At 47.2% G+C, this 25,150-nt stretch overlaps 1 protein-coding gene across 1 annotated transcript in view; it reads left to right on the plus strand.

Moving 5' to 3' along the window:
* The window catches only part of TM4SF5 (transmembrane 4 L six family member 5), a 62,697-nt gene that overhangs the window by 36,629 nt on the left and 918 nt on the right, over nucleotides 1-25,150 (plus strand). The window lies entirely within an intron of this gene.

The raw sequence follows: 25,150 nt of genomic DNA on the forward strand, positions 1-25,150 counted from the left end.
TGGACATCACCGCCCTCTAGTGTTCTACCATAAGTACTCAGACTCAGGACATCACCTCCCTCTGGTGTTCTAATCCAAATACAGAGACTCTGGACGTCACTGCCCTCTAGTGTTCTATCCCAAATACAGAGACTCTGGACATCACTGCCCTCTAGTGTTCTATCCCAAATACAGAGACTCTGACTTCACCGCCCTCTAGTGTTCTACCCCAAATGCAGAGACTCTGGAGATCACCGCCCTCTAGTGTTTTTACCCAAATACAGAGACTCTAGACATTACTGCCCTCTAGTGTTCTACGCCAAATACAGAGACTCTGGACATCACTGCCCTCTAGTGTTCTACCCCAAATACAGAGACTCTGGACATCACCGCACTCTGTATTTGGGATACAACACTAGAGACTCTGGACATCGCCGCCCTTTAGTGTTCTTTTCCAAATACAGAGACTTAGGACATCCCCGCCCTCTAGTGTTCTACCCCAAATACAGAGACTCAGGACATCACCGCCCTCTAGTGCTCTACCCCAAATGCAGAGACTCTGGACATCACTGCCCTCTAGTGTTCTACCCCAAATGCAGAGACTCAGGACATCAACGCCCTCTAGTGTTCTACCCCAATTACAGATACTCTGGACATCACCGCCCTCTAGTGTTCTACCCCAAATACAGAGACTCTGGACATCACCGCCCTCTAGTGTTCTATCCCAAATACAGAGACTCTGGACATCACCGCCCTCTAGTGTTCTATCCCAAATACAGAGACTTTGGACATCACTGCCCACTAGTGTTCTACACCAAATACAGAGACTCTGGACATCACCGCCCTCTAGTGTTCTATCCCAAATACAGAGACTCTGGAAAACATCGCCCTCTAGTGTTCTACCCCAAATACAGAGACTCTGGGCATCACCGCCCTCTACTCTTCTACCCCAAATAAAGAGACTTTGGACATCACCGCCCTCTAATGTTCTACCCCAAATGCAGAGAATCTGGACATCACTGCCCTCTAGTGTTCTAACCGAAATACAGAGAATCAACATCATCGCCCTCTAGTGTTCTAACCCAAATACAGAGACTCAGGATATGACCACCCTCTAATGTTCTATCCCAAATGTAGATACTCTGGACATCACCTCCCTCTAGTGTTCTACCCCAAATGCAGAGACTCTGGACATCACCGCCCTCTAGTGTTTTTACCCAAATACAGAGACTCAGAACATCACTGTACTCTAGTGTTCGATCCCAAAAACAGAGACTCTGGACATCACTGCCCTCTAGTGTTCTGTCCCAAATACAGAGACTCAGGATATCACTGACCTCTAGTGTTCTACCCCAAATACATAGACTCTGGAAAACACCACCATCTAGAGTTCAATGCCAAATACAGAGACTCTGGACATCACTGCCCTCTAGTGTTCTGTCCGAAATACAGAGACTCAGAACATCACTGCCCTCTAGTGTTCTATCCCAAATACACAGACTCTGACTTCACCGCCCTCTAGTGTTCTACCCCAAATACAGAGACTCTGGACATCACCGCCCTCTAGTGTTTTTACCCAAATACAGAGACTCTGGACATCACTGCCCTCTAGGGTTTTATCCCAAATACAGAGACTCAGAACATCACTGACCTCTAGTGTTCTATCCCAAATACAGAGACTCTGGACATCACTGCCCTCTAGTGTTCAATGCCAAATACAGAGACTCTGGACATCACTGCCCTCTAGTGTTCAATGCCAAATACAGAGACTCTGGAAAACACTGCCCTCTAGTGTTCTACCCCAAATACAGAGACTCTGGACATCACCGTCCTCTAGTGTTCTATCCCAAATACAGAGACTCTGGAAAACACCGCCCTCTAGTGTTCTACCCCAAATACAGAGACTCTGGGCATCACCGCCCTCTAATGTTCTACACCAAATGCAGAGAATCTGGACATCACTGCCCTCTAGTGTTCTAACCCAAATACAGAGACTCAGAACATCACTGCCCTCTAGTGTTCTATCCCAAATACAGAGAATCAACATCATCGCCCTCTAGTGTTCTACCCCAAATACAGAGACTCTGGGCATTACTGCCCTCTAGTGTTCTACCCCAAATACAGAGACTCAGAACATCACCGCCCTCTAGTGTTTTACCCCAAATACAGAGACTCAGGACATCACCACCCTATAGTGTTCTACCAAAAGTTCTGAGTCTCAGGACATCACCGCCCTCTAGTGCTATATCCCAAATACAGAGATTCTGGACATCACTGCCCTCTAGTGTTCTATCCCAAATACACAGACTCTGACTTCACCGCCCTCTAGTGTTCTACCCCAAATACAGAGACTCTGGACATCACCGCCCTCTAGTGTTCTATCCCAAATACAGAGTCTCAGAACATCACTGTACTCTAGTGTTCGATACCAAAAACAGAGACTCTGGACATCACTGCCCTCTAGTGTTCAATGCCAAATACAGAGACTCTGGACATCACTGCCCTCTAGTGTTCAATGCCAAATACAGAGACTATGGAAAACACCGCCCTCTAGTGTTCTACCCCAAATACAGAGACTCTGGGCATCACCGCCCTCTAGTGTTCAATGCCAAATACAGAGACTCTGGACATCACTGCCCTCTAGTGTTCAATGCCAAATACAGAGACTCTGGAAAACACCGCCCTCTAGTGTTCTACTCCAAATACAGAGACTCTGGGCATCACCGCCCTCCAGTGTTCTACCCCAAATACAGAGACTCAGAACATCACCGCCCTCTAGTGTTTTACCCCAAATACAGAGACTCAGGACATCACAACCCTATAGTGTGCTACCAAAAGTTCTGAGTCTCAGGACATCATCGCCCTCTAGTGCTATATCCCAAATACAGAGATTCTGGAAATCAGCGCCCTCGAGTGTTCTACCATAAGTACTCACACTCAGGACATCACCCCCTCTGGTGTTCTAATCCAAATACAGAGACTCTGACTTCACCGCCCTCTAGTGTTCTACCCCAAATGCAGAGACTCTGGACATCACCGCCCTCTAGTGTTTTTACCCAAATAGAGACTCAGGACATCACTGTACTCTAGTGTCCGATCCCAAAAACAGAGACTCTGGACATCACTGCCCTCTAGTGTTCTATCCCAAAAACAGAGACTCTGGACATCACTGCCCTCTAGTGTTCTATCCCAAATACAGAGACTCTGGACATCACCGCTCTCTAGTGTTTTTACCCATATAGAGACTCAGAACATCACTGTACTCTAGTGTTCGATCCCAAAAACAGACTCTGGACATCAGCGCCCTCTAGTGTTCTATCCCAAATACAGAGACTCTGGACATCACTGACCTCTAGTGTTCAATGCCAAATACAGAGACTCAGAATATCACTGACCTCTAGTGTTCTATCCCAAATGCAGAGACTCAGAACATCACTGACCTCTAGTGTTCTACACCAAATACAGAGACTCTGGAAAACACTGCCCTCTAGTGTTCTACCCCAAATACAGAGACTCTGGACATCACTGCCCTCTAGTGTTCTACCACAAAAACAGAGACTCTGGACATCACTGCCCTCTAGTGTTCTACCCCAAATACAGAGACTCTGGACATCACCTTCCTCTAGTGTTCTATCCCAAATACAGAGACTCAGAACATCACTGCCCTCTAGTGTTCTATCCCAAATACAGAGAATCAACATCATCGCCCTCTAGTGTTCTACCCCAAATACAGAGACTCTGGTCATCACCTCCCTAAAGTGTTTGATCCCAAGTACAGAGACTCTGGACATCACTGCCTTCTAGTATTCTAACCCAAATACAGAGACTCTGGACATCACTGCCCTCTAGTGTTCTATCCCAAATACAGAGACTCTGGACATCACTGCCCTCTGGTGTTCTACCTCAAATACAGAGACTCTGGATATCACCGCCCTCTAGTGTTCTACGCCAAATACAGAGACTCTGGACATCACTGCCCTCTAGTGTTCTACGCCAAATACAGAGACTCTGGACATCACTGCCCTCTAGTGTTCTACCCCAAATACAGAGACTCTGGACATCACCGCACTCTAGTGTTGTATCCCAAATACAGAGACTCTGGACATCGCCGCCCTTTAGTGTTCTTTTACAAATACAGAGACTTAGGATATCCCCGCCCTCTAGTGTTCTACCCCAAATACAGAGACTCAGGACATCACCGCCCTCTAGTGTTCTACCCCAAATACAGAGACTCTGGACATCACCGCCCTCTAGTGTTTTACCCCAAATGCAGAGACTCAGGACATCAACGCCCTCTAGTGTTCTACCCCAAATACAGAGACTGTGGACATCACTGCCCTCTAGTGGTCTACCCCAATTACAGATACTCTGGACATCACCGCCCTCTAGTGTTCTACCCCAAATACAGAGACTCTGGACATCACCACCCTCTAGTGTTCTATCCCAAATACAGAGACTCTGGACATCACCGCCCTCTAGTGTTCTATTCCAAATACAGAGACTCTGGACATCACTGCCCTCTAGTGTTCTACCCCAAATACAGAGACTCTGGACATCGCTGCCCTCTAGTGTTCTATACCAAATACAGAGACTCTGGAAAACACCGCCCTCTAGTGTTCTACCCCAAATACAGAGACTCTGGGCATCACCGCCCTCTACTGTTCTACCCCAAATAAAGAGACTCTGGACATCACCGCCCTCTAATGTTCTACCCCAAATGCAGAGAATCTGGACATCACTGCCCTCTAGTGTTCTAACCCAAATACAGAGACTCAGGATATGACCACCCTCTAATGTTCTATCCCAAATGTAGATACTCTTCACATCACCGCCCTCTAGTGTTCTACCATAAGTACTCAGACTCAGGACATCACCTCCCTCTGGTGTTCTAATCCAAATACAGAGACTCTGGACGTCACTGCCCTCTAGTGTTCTATCCCAAATACAGAGACTCTGGACATCACTGCCCTCTAGTGTTCTATCCCAAATACAGAGACTCTGACTTCACCGCCCTCTAGTGTTCTACCCCAAATGCAGAGACTCTGGAGATCACCGCCCTCTAGTGTTTTTACCCAAATACAGAGACTCTAGACATTACTGCCCTCTAGTGTTCTACGCCAAATACAGAGACTCTGGACATCACTGCCCTCTAGTGTTCTACCCCAAATACAGAGACTCTGGACATCACCGCACTCTGTATTTGGGATACAACACTAGAGACTCTGGACATCGCCGCCCTTTAGTGTTCTTTTCCAAATACAGAGACTTAGGACATCCCCGCCCTCTAGTGTTCTACCCCAAATACAGAGACTCAGGACATCACCGCCCTCTAGTGTTCTACCCCAAATACAGAGACTCTGGACATCACTGCCCTCTAGTGTTCTACCCCAAATGCAGAGACTCAGGACATCAACGCCGTCTAGTGTTCTACCCCAAATACAGATACTGTGGACATCACTGCCCTCTAGTGGTCTACCCCAATTACAGATACTCTGGACATCACCGCCCTCTAGTGTTCTACCCCAAATACAGAGACTCTGGACATCACCACCCTCTAGTGTTCTATCCCAAATACAGAGACTCTGGACATCACCGCCCTCTAGTGTTCTATCCCAAATACAGAGACTCTGGACATCACTGCCCTCTAGTGTTCTACCCCAAATACAGAGACTCTGGACATCACCGCCCTCTAGTGTTCTATCCCAAATACAGAGACTCTGGAAAACATCGCCCTCTAGTGTTCTACCCCAAATACAGAGACTCTGGGCATCACCGCCCTCTACTCTTCTACCCCAAATAAAGAGACTTTGGACATCACCGCCCTCTAATGTTCTACCCCAAATGCAGAGAATCTGGACATCACTGCCCTCTAGTGTTCTAACCGAAATACAGAGAATCAACATCATCGCCCTCTAGTGTTCTAACCCAAATACAGAGACTCAGGATATGACCACCCTCTAATGTTCTATCCCAAATGTAGATACTCTGGACATCACATCCCTCTGGTGTTCTAATCCAAATACAGAGACTCTGGACGTCACTGCCCTCTAGTGTTCTATCCCAAATACAGAGACTCTGGACATCACTGCCCTCTAGTGTTCTATCCCAAATACAGAGACTCTGACTTCACCGCCCTCTAGTGTTCTACCCCAAATGCAGAGACTCTGGACATCACCGCCCTCTAGTGTTTTTACCCAAATACAGAGACTCAGAACATCACTGTACTCTAGTGTTCGATCCCAAAAACAGAGACTCTGGACATCACTGCCCTCTAGTGTTCTGTCCCAAATACAGAGACTCAGGATGTCACTGACCTCTAGTGTTCTACCCCAAATACATAGACTCTGGAAAACACCACCATCTAGAGTTCAATGCCAAATACAGAGACTCTGGACATCACTGCCCTCTAGTGTTCTGTCCGAAATACAGAGACTCAGAACATCACTGACCTCTAGTGTTCTACACCAAATACAGAGACTCTGGAAAACACCACCCTCTAGTGTTCCTCCCCAAATACAGAGACTCTGGACATCACCGCCCTCTAGTGTTCTACCCCAAATACAGAGACTCTGGACATTACCGCCCTCTAGTGTTCTAACCCAAATACAGAGACTCAGAACATCACCGTTCTCTGGTGTTTTACCCCAAATACAGAGACTCTGGACATCACTGCCCTTTAGTGTTTTACCCCAAATACAGAGACTCTGGACATCTCCGCCCTATAGTGTTCTACCAAAAGTTCTGAGGCTCAGGACATCGCCGCCCTCTAGTGCTATATCCAAAATACAGAGATTCTGGAAATCAGCGCCCTCGAGTGTTCTACCATAAGTACTCAGACTCAGGACATCACCTCCCTCTGGTGTTCTAATCCAAATACAGAGACTCTGGACGTCACTGCCCTCTAGTGTTCTATCCCAAATACAGAGACTCTGGACATCACTGCCCTCTAGTGTTCTATCCCAAATACAGAGACTCTGACTTCACCGCCCTCTAGTGTTCTACCCCAAATGCAGAGACTCTGGAGATCACCGCCCTCTAGTGTTTTTACCCAAATACAGAGACTCTAGACATTACTGCCCTCTAGTGTTCTACCCCAAATACAGAGACTCTGGACATCACCGCACTCTGTATTTGGGATACAACACTAGAGACTCTGGACATCGCCGCCCTTTAGTGTTCTTTTCCAAATACAGAGACTTAGGACATCCCCGCCCTCTAGTGTTCTACCCCAAATACAGAGACTCAGGACATCACCGCCCTCTAGTGTTCTACCCCAAATACAGAGACTCTGGACATCACTGCCCTCTAGTGTTCTACCCCAAATGCAGAGACTCAGGACATCAACGCCCTCTAGTGTTCTACCCCAAATACAGATACTGTGGACATCACTGCCCTCTAGTGGTCTACCCCAATTACAGATAATCTGGACATCACCGCCCTCTAGTGTTCTACCCCAAATACAGAGACTCTGGACATCACCACCCTCTAGTGTTCTATCCCAAATACAGAGACTCTGGACATCACCGCCCTCTAGTGTTCTATCCCAAATACAGAGACTCTGGACATCACTGCCCTCTAGTGTTCTACCCCAAATACAGAGACTCTGGACATCACCGCCCTCTAGTGTTCTATCCCAAATACAGAGACTCTGGAAAACATCGCCCTCTAGTGTTCTACCCCAAATACAGAGACTCTGGGCATCACCGCCCTCTACTCTTCTACCCCAAATAAAGAGACTTTGGACATCACCGCCCTCTAATGTTCTACCCCAAATGCAGAGAATCTGGACATCACTGCCCTCTAGTGTTCTAACCGAAATACAGAGAATCAACATCATCGCCCTCTAGTGTTCTAACCCAAATACAGAGACTCAGGATATGACCACCCTCTAATGTTCTATCCCAAATGTAGATACTCTGGACATCACCTCCCTCTGGTGTTCTAATCCAAATACAGAGACTCTGGACGTCACTGCCCTCTAGTGTTCTATCCCAAATACAGAGACTCTGGACATCACTGCCCTCTAGTGTTCTGTCCCAAATACAGAGACTCAGGATATCACTGACCTCTAGTGTTCTACCCCAAATACATAGACTCTGGAAAACACCACCATCTAGAGTTCAATGCCAAATACAGAGACTCAGAACATCACTGACCTCTAGTGTTCTACACCAAATACAGAGACTCTGGAAAACACCACCCTCTAGTGTTCCTCCCCAAATACAGAGACTCTGGACATCACCGCCCTCTAGTGTTCTACCCCAAATACAGAGACTCTGGACATTACCGCCCTCTAGTGTTCTAACCCAAATACAGAGACTCAGAACATCACCGTTCTCTGGTGTTTTACCCCAAATACAGAGACTCTGGACATCACTGCCCTTTAGTGTTTTACCCCAAATACAGAGACTCTGGACATCTCCGCCCTATAGTGTTCTACCAAAAGTTCTGAGGCTCAGGACATCGCCCTCTAGTGCTATATCCAAAATACAGAGATTCTGGAAATCAGCGCCCTCGAGTGTTCTACCATAAGTACTCAGACTCAGGACATCACCGCCCTCTGTTCTTCTAATCCAAATACAGAGACTCTGGATATCACTGCCCTCTAGTGTTCTATCCCAAATACACAGACTCTGACTTCACCGCCCTCTAGTGTTCTACCCCAAATACAGAGACTCTGGACATCACCGCCCTCTAGTGTTCTATCCCAAATACACAGACTCTGACTTCACCGCCCTCTAGTGTTCTACCCCAAATGCAGAGACTCTGGACATCACCGCCCTCTAGTGTTTTTACCCGAATACAGAGTCTCAGAACATCACTGTACTCTAGTGTTCGATCCCAAAAACAGAGACTCTGGACATCACTGCCCTCTAATGTTCTACACCAAATACAGAGACTCTGGACATCACTGCCCTCTAGGGTTTTATCCCAAATACAGAGACTCTGGACATCACTGCCCTCTAGTGTTCAATGCCAAATACAGAGACTCTGGACATCACTGCCCTCTAGTGTTCAATGCCAAATACAGAGACTCTGGAAAACACTGCCCTCTAGTGTTCTACCCCAAATACAGAGACTCTGCACATCACCGCCCTCTAGTGTTCTATCCCAAATACAGAGACTCTGGAAAACACCGCCCTCTAGTGTTCTACCCCAAATACAGAGACTCTGGGCATCACCGCCCTCTAATGTTCTACACCAAATGCAGAGAATCTGGACATCACTGCCCTCTAGTGTTCTAACCCAAATACAGAGACTCAGAACATCACTGCCCTCTAGTGTTCTATCCCAAATACAGAGAATCAACATCATCGCCCTCTAGTGTTCTACCCCAAATACAGAGACTCTGGGCATTACTGCCCTCTAGTGTTCTACCCCAAATACAGAGACTCAGAACATCACCGCCCTCTAGTGTTTTACCCCAAATACAGAGACTCAGGACATCACCACCCTATAGTGTTCTACCAAAAGTTCTGAGTCTCAGGACATCACCGCCCTCTAGTGCTATATCCCAAATACAGAGATTCTGGAAATCAGCACCCTCGAGTGTTCTACCATAAGTACTCACACTCAGGACATCACCGCCCTCTGGTGTTCTAATCCAAATACAGAGACTCTGACTTTACCGCCTTCTAGTGTTCTACCCCAAATGCAGAGACTCTGGACATCACCACCCTCTACTGTTCTACCCCAAATAGAGACTCTAAACATCACTGCCCTCTAATGTTCTACCCCAAATGCAGAGAATCTGGACATCACTGCCCTCTAGTGTTCTAACCGAAATACAGAGAATCAACATCATCGCCCTCTAGTGTTCTAACCCCAATACAGAGACTCAGGATATGACCACCCTCTAATGTTCTATCCCAAATGTAGATACTCTGGACATCACCGCCCTCTAGTGTTCTACCCCAAATACAGAGACTCTGGACATCACTTCCCTATAGTGTTTTACCCTAAATACAGAGACTCAGGACATCACCGCCTTATAGTGTTCTACCAAAAGTTCTGAGTCTCAGGACATCACCGCCCTCTAGTGCTATATCCCAAATACAGATTCTGGAAATCAGCGCCCTCGAGTGTTCTACCATAAGTACTCAGACTCAGGACATCACCTCCCTCTGGTGTTCTAATCCAAATACAGAGACTCTGGACATCACTGCCCTCTAGTGTTCTATCCCAAATACAGAGACTCTGGACATCACTGCCCTCTAGTGTTCTATCCCAAATACAGAGACTCTGACTTCACCGCCCTCTAGTGTTCTACCCCAAATGCAGAGACTCTGGACATCACCGCCCTCTAGTGTTTTTACCCAAATACAGAGAATCAGAACATCACTGTACTCTAGTGTTCGATCCCAAAAACAGAGACTCTGGACATCACTGCCCTCTAGTGTTCTGTCCCAAATACAGAGACTCAGAACATCACTGACCTCTAGTGTTCTACCCCAAATACAGAGACTCTGGAAAACACCACCATCTAGTGTTCAATGCCAAATACAGAGACTCTGGACATCACTGCCCTCTAGTGTTCTGTCCCAAATACAGAGACTCAGAACATCACTGACTTCTAGTGTTCTACACCAAATACAGAGACTCTGGAAAACACCACCCTCTAGTGTTCCTCCCCAAATACAGAGACTCTGGACATTACCGCCCTCTAGTGTTGTACCCCAAATACAGAGACTCTGGACATTACCGCCCTCTAGTGTTTTACCCCAAATACAGAGACTCAGGACATCACCACCCTATAGTGTTCTACCAAAAGTTCTGAGTCTCAGGACATCACCGCCCTCTAGTGCTATATCCCAAATACAGAGATTCTGGAAATCAGCGCCCTCGAGTGTTCTACCATAAGTACTCACACTCAGGACATCACCGCCCTCTGGTGTTCTAATCCAAATACAGTGACTCTGACTTCACCGCCCTCTAGTGTTCTACCCCAAATGCAGAGACTCTGGACATCACCACCCTCTACTGTTCTACCCCAAATAAAGAGACTCTGGACATCACCGCCCTCTAAGGTTCTACCCCAAATGAAGAGAATCTGGACATCACTGCCCTCTAGTGTTCTAACCGAAATACAGAGAATCAACATCATCGCCCTCTAGTGTTCTAACCCAAATACAGAGACTCAGGATATGACCACCCTCTAATGTTCTATCCCAAATGTAGATACTCTGGACATCACCGCCCTCTAGTGTTCTACCCCAAATACAGAGACTCTGGACATCACTTCCCTCTAGTGTTTTGCCCCAAATACAGAGACTCAGGACATCACCGCCCTATAGTGTTCTACCAAAAGTTCTGAGTCTCAGGACATCACCGCCCTCTAGTGCTATATCCCAAATACAGATTCTGGAAATCAGCGCCCTCGAGTGTTCTACCATAAGTACTCAGACTCAGGACATCACCTCCCTCTGGTGTTCTAATCCAAATACAGAGACTCTGGACGTCACTGCCCTCTAGTGTTCTATCCCAAATACAGAGACTCTGGACATCACCGCCCTCTAGTGTTCTACCCCAAATGCAGAGACTCTGGACCTCACCGCCCTCTAGTGTTTTTACCCAAATACAGAGACTCAGAACATCACTGTACTCTAGTGTTCGATCCCAAAAACAGAGACTCTGGACATCACTGCCCTCTAGTGTTCTGTCCCAAATACAGAGACTCAGAACATCACTGACCTCTAGTATTCTACCCCAAATACAGAGACTCTGGAAAACACCACCATCTAGTGTTCAATGCCAAATACAGAGACTCAGAACATCACTGACCTCTAGTGTTCTACACCAAATACAGAGACTCTGGAAAACACCACCCTCTAGTGTTCCTCCCCAAATACAGAGACTCTGGACATCACCGCCCTCTAGTGTTCTACCCCAAATACAGAGAATCTGGACATTACCGCCCTCTAGTGTTCTAACCCAAATACAGAGACTCTGGGCATCACCACCCTCTAGTGTTCTAACCCAAATACAGAGACTCAGAACATCACCGTTCTCTAGTGTTTTACCCAAAATACAGAGACTCTGGACATCACTGCCCTTTAGTGTTTTACCCCAAATACAGAGCCTCTGGACATCTCCGCCCTATAGTGTTCTACCAAAAGTTCTGAGGCTCAGGACATCACCGCCCTCTAGTGCTATATCCCAAATACAGATTCTGGAAATCAGCGCCCTCGAGTGTTCTACCATAAGTACTCAGACTCAGGACATCACCTCCCTCTGGTGTTCTAATCCAAATACAGAGACTCTGGACGTCACTGCCCTCTAGTGTTCTATCCCAAATACAGAGACTCTGGACATCACTGCCCTCTAGTGTTCTATCCCAAATACAGAGACTCTGACTTCACCGCCCTCTAGTGTTCTACCCCAAATGCAGAGACTCTGGACATCACCGCCCTCTAGTGTTTTTACCCAAATACAGAGAATCAGAACATCACTGTACTCTAGTGTTCGATCCCAAAAACAGAGACTCTGGACATCACTGCCCTCTAGTGTTCTGTCCCAAATACAGAGACTCAGAACATCACTGACCTCTAGTGTTCTACCCCAAATACAGAGACTCTGGAAAACACCACCATCTAGTGTTCAATGCCAAATACAGAGACTCTGGACATCACTGCCCTCTAGTGTTCTGTCCCAAATACAGAGACTCAGAACATCACTGACTTCTAGTGTTCTACACCAAATACAGAGACTCTGGAAAACACCACCCTCTAGTGTTCCTCCCCAAATACAGAGACTCTGGACATTACCGCCCTCTAGTGTTGTACCCCAAATACAGAGACTCTGGACATTACCGCCCTCTAGTGTTTTACCCCAAATACAGAGACTCAGGACATCACCACCCTATAGTGTTCTACCAAAAGTTCTGAGTCTCAGGACATCACCGCCCTCTAGTGCTATATCCCAAATACAGAGATTCTGGAAATCAGCGCCCTCGAGTGTTCTACCATAAGTACTCACACTCAGGACATCACCGCCCTCTGGTGTTCTAATCCAAATACAGTGACTCTGACTTCACCGCCCTCTAGTGTTCTACCCCAAATGCAGAGACTCTGGACATCACCGCCCTCTACTGTTCTACCCCAAATAAAGAGACTCTGGACATCACCGCCCTCTAAGGTTCTACCCCAAATGAAGAGAATCTGGACATCACTGCCCTCTAGTGTTCTAACCGAAATACAGAGAATCAACATCATCGCCCTCTAGTGTTCTAACCCAAATACAGAGACTCAGGATATGACCACCCTCTAATGTTCTATCCCAAATGTAGATACTCTGGACATCACCGCCCTCTAGTGTTCTACCCCAAATACAGAGACTCTGGACATCACTTCCCTCTAGTGTTTTGCCCCAAATACAGAGACTCAGGACATCACCGCCCTATAGTGTTCTACCAAAAGTTCTGAGTCTCAGGACATCACCGCCCTCTAGTGCTATATCCCAAATACAGATTCTGGAAATCAGCGCCCTCGAGTGTTCTACCATAAGTACTCAGACTCAGGACATCACCTCCCTCTGGTGTTCTAATCCAAATACAGAGACTCTGGACGTCACTGCCCTCTAGTGTTCTATCCCAAATACAGAGACTCTGGACATCACCGCCCTCTAGTGTTCTACCCCAAATGCAGAGACTCTGGACCTCACCGCCCTCTAGTGTTTTTACCCAAATACAGAGACTCAGAACATCACTGTACTCTAGTGTTCGATCCCAAAAACAGAGACTCTGGACATCACTGCCCTCTAGTGTTCTGTCCCAAATACAGAGACTCAGAACATCACTGACCTCTAGTATTCTACCCCAAATACAGAGACTCTGGAAAACACCACCATCTAGTGTTCAATGCCAAATACAGAGACTCAGAACATCACTGACCTCTAGTGTTCTACACCAAATACAGAGACTCTGGAAAACACCACCCTCTAGTGTTCCTCCCCAAATACAGAGACTCTGGACATCACCGCCCTCTAGTGTTCTACCCCAAATACAGAGACTCTGGACATTACCACCCTCTAGTGTTCTAACCCAAATACAGAGACTCTGGGCATCACCACCCTCTAGTGTTCTAACCCAAATACAGAGACTCAGAACATCACCGTTCTCTAGTGTTTTACCCCAAATACAGAGACTCTGGACATCACTGCCCTTTAGTGTTTTACCCCAAATACAGAGCCTCTGGACATCTCCGCCCTATAGTGTTCTACCAAAAGTTCTGAGGCTCAGGACATCGCCGCCCTCTAGTGCTATATCCCAAATACAGAGATTCTGGAAATCAGCGCCCTCGAGTGTTCTACCATAAGTACTCAGACTCAGGACATCACCGCCCTCTGTTCTTCTAATCCAAATACAGAGACTCTGGACATCACTGCCCTCTAGTGTTCTATCCCAAATACAGATACTCTGGACATCACCGCCCTCTAGTGTTCTATCCCAAATACACAGACTCTGACTTCACCGCCCTCTAGTGTTCTACCCCAAATGCAGAGACTCTGGACATCACCGCCCTCTAGTGTTTTTACACAAATACAGAGTCTCAGAACATTACTGTACTCTAGTGTTCGATCCCAAAAACAGAGACTCTGGATATCACTGCCCTCTAGTGTTCAATGCCAAATACAGAGACTCAGAACATCACTGACCTCTAGTGTTCTATCCCAAATACAGAGACTCTGGATATCACTGCCCTCTAGTGTTCAATGCCAAATACAGAGACTCTGGACATCACTGCCCTCTAGTGTTCAATGCCAAATACAGAGACTCTGGAAAACACCGCCCTCTAATGTTCTACACCAAATGCAGAGAATCTGGACATCACTGACCTCTAGTGTTCTATCCCAAATACAGAGAATCAACATCATCGCCCTCTAGTGTTCTACCCCAAATACAGAGACTCTGGGCATTACCGCCCTCTAGTGTTTTACCCCAAATACAGAGACTCAGGACATCACCACCCTATAGTGTTCTACCAAAAGTTCTGAGTCTCAGGACATCACCGCCCTCTAGTGCTATATCCCAAATACAGAGATTCTGGAAATCAGCGCCCTCGAGTGTTCTACCATAAGTACTCACACTCAAGACATCACCGCCCTCTGGTGTTCTAATCCAAATACAGAGACTCTGACTTCACCGCCCTCTAGTGTTCTACCCCAAATGCAGAGACTCTGGACATCACCGCCCTCTAGTGTTTTTACCCAAATAGAGACTCAGGACATCACTGTACTCTAGTGTCCGATCCCAAAAACAGAGACTCTGGACATCACTGCCCTCTAGTGTTCTATCCCAAATACAGAGACTCTGGACATCACCGCTCTCTAGTGTTTTTACCCATATAGAGACTCAGAACATCACTGTACTCTAGTGTTCGATCCCAAAAACAGACTCTGGACATCAGCGCCCTCTAGTGTTCTATCCCAAATACAGAGACTCTGGACATCACTGCCCTCTAGTGTTCTATCCCAAATACAGAGACTCTGGACATCACTGACCTCTAGTGTTCTATCCCAAATACAGAGACTTAGAACATCACTGACCTCTAGTGTTCTACCCAAAATACAGAGACTCTGGACATCACTGCCCTCTAGTGTTCAATGCCAAATACAGAGACTCAGAATATCACTGACCTCTAGTGTTCTATCCTAAATACAGAGACTCTGGACATCACTGACCTCTAGTGTTCTATCCCAAATACAGAGACTCAGAACATCACTGACCTCTAGTGTTCTACCCCAAATACAGAGACTCTGGACATCACTGCCCTCTAGTGTTCAATGCCAAAAACAGAGACTCAGAATATCACTGACCTCTAGTGTTCTACCCCAAATACAGAGACTCTGGAAAACACTGCCCTCTAATGTTCTACCCCAAATACAGAGACTCTGGACATCACTGCCCTTTAGTGTTTTACCCCAAATACAGAGACTCTGGACATCTCCGCCCTATAGTGTTCTACCAAATGTTCTGAGGCTCAGGACATCGCCTCCCTCTAGTGCTATATCCCATATACAGAGATTCTGGAAATCAGCGCCCTCGAGTGTTCTACCATAAGTACTCAGACTCAGGACATCACCGCCCTCTGTTCTTCTAATCCAAATACAGAGACTCTGGACATCACTGCCCTCTAGTGTTCTATCCCAAATACAGATACTCTGGACATCACCGCCCTCTAGTGTTCTATCCCAAATACACAGACTCTGACTTCTCCGCCCTCTAGTGTTCTACCCCAAATGCAGAGACTCTGGACATCACCGCCCTCTAGTGTTTTTACCCAAATACAGAGTCTCAGAACATCACTGTACTCTAGTGTTCGATCCCAAATACAGAGACTCTGGACATCACCGCCCTCTAGTGTTCTATCCCAAATACAGAGACTCTGGACATCACTGCCCTCTAGTGTTCAATGCCAAATACAGAGACTCTGGAAACACTGCCCCCTAGTGTTCTACCCCAAATACAGAGACTCTGGACATCACTGCCCTCTAGTGTTCTATCCCAAATACAGAGACTCTGGACATCACCGCTCTCTAGTGTTTTTACCCATATAGAGACTCAGAACATCACTGACCTCTAGTGTTCGATCCCAAAAACAGACTCTGGACATCACCGCCCTCTAGTGTTCTATCCCAAATACAGAGACTCTGGACATCACTGCCCTCTAGTGTTCTATCCCAAATACAGAGACTCTGGACATCACTGACCACTAGTGTTCTATCCCAAATACAGAGACTCTGGACATCACCGCTCTCTAGTGTTTTTACCCATATAGAGACTCTGGACATCACTGACCTCTAGTGTTCTATCCCAAATACAGAGACTCAGAACATCACTGACCTCTAGTGTTCTACCCAAAATACAGAGACTCTGGACATCACTGCCCTCTAGTGTTCAATGCCAAATACAGAGACTCAGAATATCACTGACCTCTAGTGTTCTATCCCAAATACAGAGACTCAGAACATCACTGACCTCTAGTGTTATACACCAAATACAGAGACTCTGGAAAACACTGCCCTTTAGTGTTCTACCCCAAATACAGAGACTCTGGACATCACAGCCCTCTAGTGTTCTACCACAAAAACAGAGACTCTGGACATCACTGCCCTCTAGTGTTCTATCCCAAATACAGAGACTCAGAACATCACTGCCCTCTAGTGTTCTATCCCAAATACAGAGACTCTGGACATCACCGTGCTCTAGTGTTCTATCCCAAATACAGAGACTCAGAACATCACTGCCCTCTAGTGTTCTATCCCAAATACAGAGACTCAGAACATCACTGCCCTCTAGTGTTCTATCCCAAATACAGAGACTCAGAACATCACTGCCCTCTAGTGTTCTATCCCAAATACAGAGAATCAACATCATCGCTCTCTAGTGTTCTACCCCAAATACAGAGACTCAGGATATCACCACCCTCTAGTGTTCTATCCCAAATGTAGATACTCTGGACATCACCGCCCTCTAGTGTTCTACCCCAAATACAGAGACTCTGGGCATCACCGCCCTCTAGTGTTCTACCCCAAATAAAGAGACTCTGGACATCACCGCCCTCTAATGTTCTAACCCAAATACAGAGACTCAGAACATCACTGCCCTCTAGTGTTCTATCCCAAATGCAGAGACTCAGAACATCACCGTTCTCTAGTGTTTTACCCCAAATACAGAGACTCTGGACATCACTGCCCTTTAGTGTTTTACCCCAAATACAGAGACTCTGGACATCACTGTCCTTTAGTGTTCTACCCCAAATACAGAGACTCAGGATATCACCACCCTCTAGTGTTCTATCCCAAATGTAGATATTTTGGACATCACCGCCCTCTAGTGTTCTACCCCAAATACAGAGACTCTGGACATCACTGCCCTCTAGTGTTTTACCCCAAATACAGAGACTCTGGACATCACCGCCCTCTAGTGTTCTACCAAAAGTTCTGAGTCTCAGGACATCACCGCCCTCTAGTGCTATATCCCAAATACAGAGATTCTGGAAATCAGCGCCCTCGAGTGTTCTAGCATAAGTACTCACACTCAGGACATCACCGCCTTCTGGTGTTCTAATCCAAATACAGAGACTCTGGACATCACTGCCCTCTAGTGTTCTATCCCAAATACAGAGACTCTGACTTCACCGCCCTCTAGTGTTCTACCCCAAATACATAGACTCTGGACATCACTGCCCTCTAGTGTTCTACCCCAAATACAGAGACTCTGGACGTCACTGCCCTCTAGTGTTCTATCCCAGATCCAGAGTCTCAGTACTTATGGTAGAATACTAGAGGACACTGAAGATCCAGAGTCTTAGTACTATGGTAGAACACTAGAGGGCGCTGAAGATCCAGAGTCTCAGTACTTATGGTAGAATACTAGAGGGCGCTGAAGATCCAGAGTCTCACTACTTATGGTAGAACACTAGAGGGCGCTGAAGATCCAGAGTCTCAGTACTTATGGTAGAACACTAGAGGGCGCTGAAGATCCAGAGTCTCAGTACTTATGGAAGAATACTAGAGGGCGCTGAAGATCCAGAGTCTCACTACTTATGGTAGAACACTAGAGGGCGCTGAAGATCCAGAGTCTCAGTACTTATGGTAGAACACTAGAGGGCGCTGAAGATCCAGAGTCTCAGTACTTATGGAAGAATACTAGAGGGCGCTGAAGATCCAGAGTCTCACTACTTATGGTAGAACACAAGAGGACACTGAAGATCCAGAGTCTCACTACTTATGGTAGAACACAAGAGCACGCTGAAGATCCAGAGTCTCACTACTTATGGTAGAACACAAGAGGACACTGAAGATCCAGAGTCTCAGTACTTATGGTAGAACACTAGAGGACGCTGAAGATCCAGAGAGCCTCAGTACTTATGGTAGAACACTAGAGGATACTGCAGATCCAGAGAGCCTCAGTACTTATGGTTGAAGACTAGAGGAAGCTGAAGATCCAGAGAGCGTCAGCATAATGTTAGAACACTAGAGAGAGCTGAAGATCCAGAATCTCCGTACTTATTGTAGGACACTAGATGGCGCTGAAGATCCAGAATCTCAGTACTTATGCTAGAACACCAGAGGGCGCTGAAGATCCATAGACTTAGTGTTCTAGGTGTCACGCCCTACAGATGGGTCTATCGGGTGGACCCTCTGGACCGCAAATACAGCGGTTGCTGATACCAGGAAGGGAGAGCCAGACCAAGAGAGCAGGTTCAAACGCTTTATTGTAAAGTAATACAAATACTAGGGGAGACACCCCAAAGGAGGGCCACAGGACCACAACACCAGGGTGCCTCTAAGGAGTCCAAGGCTTGGAGTGACCCCTATACAGGGATTTCCCCTTGACCACCAATAGAGGGTCCGATGAAGCAGACACCTGTGTTAAACCGACCTAGGAGGCTGGGAAGAAATGAACTGACAAAACAGAGAAGAACGTGGAACTAGGAAGCAGGCTGAAGACTGCAGGGAACCGTACAGGATCCAGGATTCAGGATGCCGAGAAGGCCAGACACGATCCTAGGGAAAAAGGAACACAGAGTAAGGCAGGCAAACTGGATTGGTAAGCATAGCAGGAGCAGACCTGGAGCAGCAACTTCAGGATAATAGAAGTTGCCCAGGCGGAGTCCAGGAGTGACTGAGATCCTTTTATCCCTCCAGCCTGCAGGTGATAGGCCGGGAGGAGGGGCAGTGAGTAGGAACGGGCTGGCCCGTTAAGAAGCCTGAGAGCTGGCCTGCCCGCCCCCTATGCACTCCCTTGGAGAGGGAGAGGAACGAGGAAGTGCAGCAGACATGGGAGCAAGGACCCGGGCAGCATGTCTGCAGGGATGGACCCCGGAGCGCCGGCGGACGACCGGAGCGTGACCCTGCTGGCTCAGGACAGGACCGGAGGAGGTAAGAACAGGTGGGGAAGAGAAAGTAGGTGCCCCGGGCCGCGAGGTGGTGACACTAGGGTTCTACAATAAGTACTGAGACTGTGGCTCTGCGCCCTCTAGTGTTCCACCATAAATTCTGAGACCCTTGATCTTCAGCGCCCTCTAGTGTTCTACCATAAGTACTAAGACTCTGGATCTTCAGCGCCCTCTAGTGTTCTACCATAAGTACTAAGACTCTGGATCTTCAGCGCCCTCTAGTGTTCTACCATAAGTACTGAGACTCTGGATCTTCAGCGCCCTCTAGTGTTCTACCATAAGTACTGAGACTCTGGATCTTCAGCGCCCTCTAGTGTTCCACCTTAAGTACTGAGTCTCTGGATCTTCAGCTCCCAGTAGTGTTCTACCTTAAAGGGAACCTGTCACCCCCAAAATGGCTGGTGAGGTAAGCTCACCATCATCAGGGGCTTATCTACAGCATTCTGTAATACTGTAGATAAGCCCTTGATGTTACCTAAAAGAAGAGAAAAAGAGGTTATAATATACTCACCCAGGGGCGGTCCCGCTGCGGTCCGGTCCGATGGGTGTCTCAGGTCCACTCCGGCGCTTCCTACCTTCATTCCATTATGCCCTCTTCTGGTCTTCACGCTGCGGCTCCGGCACAGGCGCACTTTGTCTGTCCTGTTGAGGGCAGAGCAAAGTACTGCAGTGCGCTGGAGCCGCGGCGTGAAGAGACCAGAAGAGGATGTCATGGAATGAAGATGGGAGGCGCCGGAGCGGACCTGAGACACCCATTGGACCGGACCGCAGCGGGACCGCCCCTGGGTGAGTATAATCTAATGTCTTTTTCTCCTCTTTCAGGATACATCGGGGGCTTATCTACAGTATACCAGAATGCTGTAGATAAGCCCCTGATAACGGTGAGCTAACCTCACCATCGATTTTGGGGGTGACAGGTTTCCTATAAGTACTGAGACTCTGGATCTTCAGCATCCTTTAGTGTTCCACCATAAGTACTGAGACTCTGGATCTGCAGCGCCCGAATGCGTTATATCATAAGTACTAAGTCTCTGGATCTTCAGTGTCCTCTACTGTTCTACAAGAAGTACTGAGATTCTGGATCTTCAGCGTCTTCTAGTGTTCCACCATGAGTACTGAGTCTCTGAATCTTCAGCACCCTCTAGTGTTCCACCATGAGTACTGAGTATCTGGATCTTCAGCGCCCTCTAGTGTTCCACCATGAGTACTGAGTATCTGGATATTCAGCGCCCTCTAGTGTTCCACCATGAGTACTGAGTATCTGGATCTTCAGCGTCCTCTAGTGTTCCACCATGAGTACTGAGTCTCTGAATCTTCAGCACCCTCTAGTGTTCCACCATGAGTACTGAGTATCTGGATCTTCAGCGCCCTCTAGTGTTCCACCATGAGTACTGAGTATCTGGATATTCAGCGCCCTCTAGTGTTCCACCATGAGTACTGAGTATCTGGATCTTCAGCGTCCTCTAGTGTTCCACCATGAGTACTGAGTATCTGGATCTTCAGCGCCCTCTAGTGTTCCACCATGAGTACTGAGTCTCTGAATCTTCAGCACCCTCTAGTGTTCCACCATGAGTACTGAGTATCTGGATCTTCAGCGCCCTCTAGTGTTCCACCATGAGTACTGAGTATCTGGATATTCAGCGCCCTCTAGTGTTCCACCATGAGTACTGAGTATCTGGATCTTCAGCGTCCTCTAGTGTTCCACCATGAGTACTGAGTATCTGGATCTTCAGCGCCCTCTAGTGTTCCACCATGAGTACTGAGTATCTGGATCTTCAGCGCCCTCTAGTGTTCCACCATGAGTACTGAGTATCTGGATCTTCAGCGCCCTCTAGTGTTCCACCATGAGTACTGAGTCTCTTGATCTTCAGCGCCCTCTAGTGTTCCACCATGAGTACTGAGACTCTGGATCTTCAGCGCCCTCTAGTGTTCTACCATAAGTACGGAGACTCTGGATCTTCAGCGCCCTCTAGTGTTCCACCATGAGTACTGAGTCTCTTGATCTTCAGCGCCCTCTAGTGTTCCACCATGAGTACTGAGACTCTGGATCTTCAGTGCCCTCTAGTGTTCTACCATAAGTACTGAGACTCTGGATCTTCAGTGCCCTCTAGTGTTCTACCATAAGTACTGAGACTCTGGATCTTCAGCGCTCTCTAGTGTTCTACCTTAAGTACAGAGTCTCTGGATCTTCAGTGCCCTCTAGTGTTCTACCATAAGTACTAAGTCTCTGGATCTTCAGTGCCCTCTAGTGTTCTACCATAAGTACTAAGTCTCTGGATCTTCAGTGCCCTCTAGTGTTCTACCATAAGTACTGAGTCTCTGGATCTTCAGTGCCCTCTAGTGTTCTACCATAAGTACTGAGACTTTAGATCTTCAGCGGCCTCTAGTGTTCCACCATAAGTACTGAGACTCTGGATCTTCAGCGCCCTCTAGTGTTCTACCATAAGTACTAAGTCTCTGGATCTTCAGCGTCCTCTAGTGTTCCACCATAAGTACTGAGTCTCTGGATCTTCAGTGCCCTCTAGTGTTCTACCATAAGTACTGAGACTTTAGATCTTCAGCGGCCTCTAGTGTTCCACCATAAGTACTGAGACTCTGGATCTTCAGTGCCCTCTAGTGTTCTACCATAAGTACTGAGACTTTAGATCTTCAGCGCCCTCTAGTGTTCCACCATAAGTACTGAGTCTCTGGATCTTCAGTGCCCTCTAGTGTTCTACCATAAGTACTGAGACTTTAGATCTTCAGCGGCCTCTAGTGTTCCACCATAAGTACTGAGACTCTGGATCTTCAGCGTCCTCTAGTGTTCCACCATAAGTACTAAGTCTCTGGATCTTCAGCGTCCTCTAGTGTTCCACCATAAGTACTGAGTCTCTGGATCTTCAGCGTCCTCTAGTGTTCTACCATAAGTACAGAGTCTCTGGATCTTCAGCGTCCTCTAGTGTTCTACCATAAGTACTAAGTCTCTGGATCTTCAGTGCCCTCTAGTGTTCTACCATAAGTACTGAGACTTTAGATCTTCAGCGCCCTCTAGTGTTCTACCATAAGTACTGAGACTTTAGATCTTCAGTGCCCTCTAGTGTTCTACCATAAGTACTGAGACTCTGGATCTTCAGCGCCCTCTAGTGTTCCACCATGAGTACTGAGTATCTGGATCTTCAGCGCCCTCTAGTGTTCCACCATGAGTACTGAGTATCTGGATCTTCAGCGCCCTCTAGTGTTCCACCATGAGTACTGAGACTCTGGATCTTCAGCGTCCTCTAGTGTTCCACCATGAGTACTGAGACTCTGGATCTTCAGCGCCCTCTAGTGTTCTACCATAAGTACTGAGACACTGGATCTTCAGCGCCCTCTAGTTTTCTACCATAAGTACTAAAACTCTGGATCTTCAGCGCTCTCTAGTGTTCTACCTTAAGTACAGAGTCTCTGGATCTTCAGCGTCCTCTAGTGTTCTACCATAAGTACTGAGACTCTGGATCTTCAGCGCTCTCTAGTGTTCTACCTTAAGTACAGAGTCTCTGGATCTTCAGCGTCCTCTAGTGTTCTACCATAAGTACTGAGACTCTGGATCTTCAGCGCTCTCTAGTGTTCTACCTTAAGTACAGAGTCTCTGGATCTTCAGCGTCCTCTAGTGTTCTACCATAAGTACTAAAACTCTGGATCTTCAGCGCTCTCTAGTGTTCTACCTTAAGTACAGAGTCTCTGGATCTTCAGCGTCCTCTAGTGTTCTACCATAAGTACTGAGTCTCTGGATCTTCAGCGTCCTCTAGTGTTCCACCATAAGTACTGAGTCTCTGGATCTTCAGCGTCCTCTAGTGTTCTACCATAAGTACTGAGTCTCTGGATCTTCAGCGTCCTCTAGTGTTCTACCATAAGTACTGAGTCTCTGGATCTTCAGCTTCCTCTAGTGTTCTACCATAAGTACTGAGTCTCTGGATCTTCAGCTTCCTCTAGTGTTCTACCATAAGTACTGAGTCTCTGGATCTTCAGCGTCCTCTAGTGTTCCACCATAAGTACTGAGTCTCTGGATCTTCAGCGTCCTCTAGTGTTCTACCATAAGTACTGAGTCTCTGGATCTTCAGCGTCCTCTAGTGTTCTACCATAAGTACTGAGTCTCTGGATCTTCAGCGTCCTTTAGTGTTCCACCATAAGTACGGAGTCTCTGGATCTTCAGCGCCCTCTAGTGTTCTACCATAAGTACGGAGTCTCTGGATCTTCAGCGTCCTCTAGTGTTCCACCATAAGTACTGAGACTCTGGCTCTTCAGCGCCCTCTAGTGTTCTACCATAAGTACTGAGACTTTCTGGATCTTCAGCGCCCTCTAGTGTTCCACCATAAGTACTGAGACTCTGGATCTTCAGCGCCCTCTAGTGTTCCACCATAAGTACCGAGACTCTGGATCTTCAGCGTCCTCTAGTGTTCTACCATAAGTACTGAGTCTCTGGATCTTCAGCGTCCTCTAGTGTTCCACCATAAGTACGGAGTCTCTGGATCTTCTGCGCCCTCTAGTGTTCTACCATAAGTACGGAGACTCTGGATCTTCAGCGCCCTCTAGTGTTCTACCATAAGTACTGAGACTTTCTGGCTCTTCAGCGCCCTCTAGTGTTCTACCATAAGTACTGAGTCTTTCTGGATCTTCTGCGCCCTCTAGTGTTCTACCATAAGTACTGAGACTCTGGATCTTCTGCGCCCTCTAGTGTTCTACCATAAGTACTGAGACTCTGGCTCTTCAGCGCCCTCTAGTTTTCTACCATAAGTACGGAGACTCTGGATCTTCAGCGCCCTCTAGTGTTCCACCATAAGTACAGAGTCTCTGGATCTTCTGCGCCCTCTAGTGTTCTACCATAAGTACTGAGACTCTGGCTCTTCAGCGCCCTCTAGTTTTCTACCATAAGTACGGAGACTCTGGATCTTCAGCGCCCTCTAGTGTTCCACCATAAGTACGGAGACTCTGGATCTTCAGCGCCCTCTAGTGTTCTACCATAAGTACTGAGACTTTCTGGCTCTTCAGCGCCCTCTAGTGTTCTACCATAAGTACTGAGTCTTTCTGGATCTTCTGCGCCCTCTAGTGTTCTACCATAAGTACTGAGACTCTGGATCTTCTGCGCCCTCTAGTGTTCTACCATAAGTACTGAGACTCTGGCTCTTCAGCGCCCTCTAGTTTTCTACCATAAGTACGGAGACTCTGGATCTTCAGCGCCCTCTAGTGTTCCACCATAAGTACAGAGTCTCTGGATCTTCTGCGCCCTCTAGTGTTCTACCATAAGTACTGAG

This window comes from Ranitomeya variabilis, chromosome 5, assembly GCF_051348905.1.
Source record: "Ranitomeya variabilis isolate aRanVar5 chromosome 5, aRanVar5.hap1, whole genome shotgun sequence".
NCBI lineage: Eukaryota > Metazoa > Chordata > Amphibia > Anura > Dendrobatidae > Ranitomeya > Ranitomeya variabilis.